Source organism: Haemaphysalis longicornis, unplaced genomic scaffold (assembly GCF_048455015.1).
Source record: "Haemaphysalis longicornis isolate Haplotype H1 unplaced genomic scaffold, Haemaphysalis longicornis Haplotype H1 scaffold_1, whole genome shotgun sequence".
NCBI lineage: Eukaryota > Metazoa > Arthropoda > Arachnida > Ixodida > Ixodidae > Haemaphysalis > Haemaphysalis longicornis.
Window position 1 is genome coordinate 420,953,463 of NW_027526203.1, and position 4,114 is coordinate 420,957,576.

Below are 4,114 nucleotides of genomic sequence, written 5' to 3' on the forward strand. Positions count from 1 at the left end.
GAAGCGTTTCACTTTTAAATGCGGAGCATTTCTTAGGCTCGCCTTGTCCTGCGTCGTTGACGGCGGCGCCGTGCACACGCTCACTGCGCATGCGCAACTCTCCTCCTTACACCCACAGCTCCGCGATACTACACTATAAAAAAAAGAAATAGTTAGCGGTGCCCGGTTTCGATCCCACGACTCTCTGGCCGCAACGGGAGGTACGCGGTACTCTTCCCACTACGCTACAAATCCGGGACAGGAGCAAGTGCTACGAACGCGCCTTATGTCCTTGAGTCATTCAAACTACGCCAAGAAGCTACTGATACAACGAAGGCACGCGAAGCTGAACGTCAACGGAAACGACGAACTGAAAACTTTAGAGGGGGATGCTGAATTTCCCGTGGAAAAGCTGTGGCGGGAAGCGCCACGCGCCTTGCAGCTCAACCAGCCCCGTCCGCAGCGCCTCTGATGCTGATTGTGGCAGGATGCCCCTAGGGATTGGCCAACCAAAGAATCCATCACGAGATAGGTTCGCGTTCAACCACCGTCGTCATCTCCCGTAGGGGAACCGCCGAAGAAGAAGAAGAACGAGAAAACAAAGCTGCGAAGAGGAGGGCGTGTACATTGCTCTCAGCCGGTGCACCAATGTCAACAACCTTTACCTCACCAAAGCTGACGGAGACTACCGATTCTACCACAGAGACAACATCGACAAGAACATGATGGACGAGTTTCGGCGCCTCGAGAACCACCGCCTACTCACCGTAACACAACAGCACTTGCGTGCCTTTGCCACCGGTGTGGACCCGGACGCGGAATTCCCTCTGGCGCTAGTAAAAACCAGATCACTCAACATAACGGCAACACAATGAAACCACACGGAACCGCCACGATGCTTCGCATCCTCATCAGGGTTCCCCACGGGAAGATGGTGTAATATTTTTTCTACACTACGCCCCGATCATCATCATCGTCACAGTAAATTGGCTTTCCTGCAGTGCTATTTCGCGTACGGACTAATAGAGCTGTCACGAAGCTTCGCAGGGAAGCGTTTCAATTTTTCTACACTACGCCCACGATCATCATCATCGTCAGAGTAAATTGGCTTCTATTTCGCGTAGGGACTAATAGAGCTATCACCAAGCTCGCAGGGAAGCGTTTTAATTTTTCTACACTACGCCCACGATCATCATCATCGTCAGAGTAAATTGGCTTTCCTGCAGTGCGATTTCACGTAGGGACTAAAGAGCTGTCACCAAGCTTCGCAGGGAAGCGTTTCAATTTTTCTACACTACGCCCACGATCATCATCATCGTCAAAGTAAATTGGCTTTCCTGCAGTGCGATTTCGCGTACGGACTAATAGAGCTGTCACCAAGCTTCGCAGGGAAGCGTTCCAATTTTTCTACACCGCCCACGATCATCATCATCGTCAAAGTAAATTGGCTTTCCTGCAGTGCGATTTCGCGTACGGGTTAATAGAGCTGTCACCAAGCTTCGCAGGGAAGCGTTTCAATTTTTCTACACTACGCCCACGATCATCATCATCGTCAAAGTAAATTGGCTTTCCTGCAGTGCGATTTCGCGTACGGACTAATAGAGCTGTCACCAAGCTTCGCAGGGAAGCGTTCCAATTTTTCTACACTACGCCCACGATCATCATCATCGTCAAAGTAAATTGGCTTTCCTGCAGTGCGATTTCGCGTACGGGTTAATAGAGCTGTCACCAAGCTTCGCAGGGAAGCGTTTCAATTTTTCTACACTACGCCCACGATCATCATCATCGTCAAAGTAAATTGGCTTTCCTGCAGTGCGATTTTGCGTACGGGTTAATAGAGCTGTCACCAAGCTTCGCAGGGAAGCGTTTCAATTTTTCTACACTACGCCCACGATCATCATCATCGTCAGAGTAAATTGGCTTTCCTGCAGTGCGATTTCGCGTACGGGTTAATAGAGCTGTCACCAAGCTTCGCAGGGAAGTTGCAGTTAGACATGTCTGGAGTATGCCGGGTGCTCCTTCAAAAAATTTGTGTGGGAGCGTTTATTTTGGTTCTTTTTATCACCAGATAATCTGCTTCCGGCGGCGTTTATATTCGTATGATATACGTAGTTCGACGTGAGTTTTAAATTGCTCACTTTACTTCGCCTCAGGATTACCCGACACTATATTTTGATTAAGAAAAATCAAATGTAACGTTAATGTAGCGACAAGTTTCAACGCTGGAAATGTAACTGGGACGCATTCCTTTTGTAATGACCTCGCAACGGGAACTCGTTTCAAAGTTTGGTAGGAACGAGGAAAGAGTTGTCATTCCTGTTTGAGAGGAAGTTGTACGACCATTACTGTCCGGGAGGTAATGGTACGACACTGCCGCCACTCCCTTTTTATTGGGCGCCGACTGCCAGGTGCGGCGTCCTCTGCTCCTTTGTGATATTCTGGGTCGTCTACGTAGAGTTCCGTACGGCCGATGTTCTCGTTTTAATTTGTATTTCGCACTGTAATTTTTTACTGTGATATGCCTGGCTAGGGTATACGTAACTCAAATCATTCGGTTGAAGTTACGTCGAATGTGACATTAATTTACAATTTTGGGTTCCGTCGGACGTAACTCTAGACACTGGCTAAAAGTTCCGTAGGAAAAAACTTTTGTTGTCAATTTCGGGTTCCCTCGGAGGTAAATCTAGACACTGCGTAGGAAAAAAAGTGAAAGAAGGAATGGAGCTTGCTGGTCAGCGGTTGTGGCCTCGCATGACGCGAATAAGGCGACGCTCATAAATTATGTACAAACACACTGAAGAGAACGACCAAGTACGCATGTACACTGTTGTTATCGTTTTTCGCTGCCTTATCGTTAAACGGATTGCTCAGAATATTTAATGCATGCTTCAAATCTGCATACTATGCCCACATTTTTTATCAATGCTAATGCTGCATTCAAAAACTCGCTCCTGTAATCACTGTTGTCTCCTGGTAGCATATCATTGCCTCTTGTGGCGCCAGTGCTGTAGTTCATTGTGAACAAGTTGTCTAGAAACGCATTCTTTGAGTTTGAAACGTTTTAATTAGATCAGTTGGTTATTCACAAATATGAAAATATACTATACACTATACGGCACTCCGTAAAAAATAGAGCAGCACTTTTCTTGCTTTCGATAAAGAAAACTGTTCTGTAATGTCATCAAAGTTTGTTTTTACAGTTTCTTCTCTTTTTACACTCAGCAGAGCACCATAAGAAAGCCTGTCGTGGGCCCTTGTGGCCCGCAATTAGGAAAGTATTAATTTTAGCTTCCTGAAGGACTTTTCACAGCCAGCGATGGAAACGGCTATGGCTAGCTTTATCTGAATCGCGACGCTAAGGTTGGGAAATACGTTGTCATCCCCATACTATGACAAATTTCAGAAGTTCTTCAGGTTTTGTTAATCTCCGGTCAACACGCCGTGAAAACAGCAGTGGGCAACCTAAAGTCTCTTCATAGAGGACCTGCGCGCTACCGTCGGAACGATAAAACTCGCCTAAGGTGTAACAGTTTGTTTTTAGGTCGTTCTCGTCATCACCGTAGCAAAGCTTGTTTATGTCCAGGAGAAAGCCAAACTTGGCATCGATATCCTGCAGGCGAGTAAACCTCTTATCGATTTCAGAATGAAGACGGTTGAATGTGAATTTCATGACCCTTGTATTTTCTGCTTAGCCGTACACGCCTCTCCTTTCCACTTTTCACCAGCCATCTGTTTTTTTTTTTTCTTTTTTTTTAGTCTCGAACGCCTTTCAACATTGACATCCCACGACTCACAGAGACCAAGCCCTTCATCGAGTAACTCACTCACCAGCGTTTCCTTTTCGTCATGAAACTGTTCGCTAAAAGCGTTCATGTCTAAAGCAGCCTCGTAAAAGTTCATTTTCGAGTCTTGCAGCCTTTAAACACGATCTATTCGGACCATGTATCTTGTTCCAAAAGCTGAGCAAAATAAAAAAAGTCGTTTCTTAACATCTGCTGCTGGAATAGCTAGTGTGCGATCACTTCTCATTTGACTCATTTCTTTGTTGTTATTTGTCATAACTTGGAAAACTTCAAGTATGTCTTCAAGGTACCTACTGACTGGCTTTACCGCTTTGACCCTTTCACTCCGTCTC

General features: G+C 46.0%; 1 pseudogene; it reads right to left on the minus strand.

Annotated features, from left to right (window-relative positions):
* Positions 1 to 3,087: 3,087 nt before the first annotated feature.
* Positions 3,088 to 3,879, minus strand: LOC144161678 (uncharacterized; annotated as a pseudogene).
* Between the last annotated feature and the right edge of the window lie 235 nt (positions 3,880 to 4,114).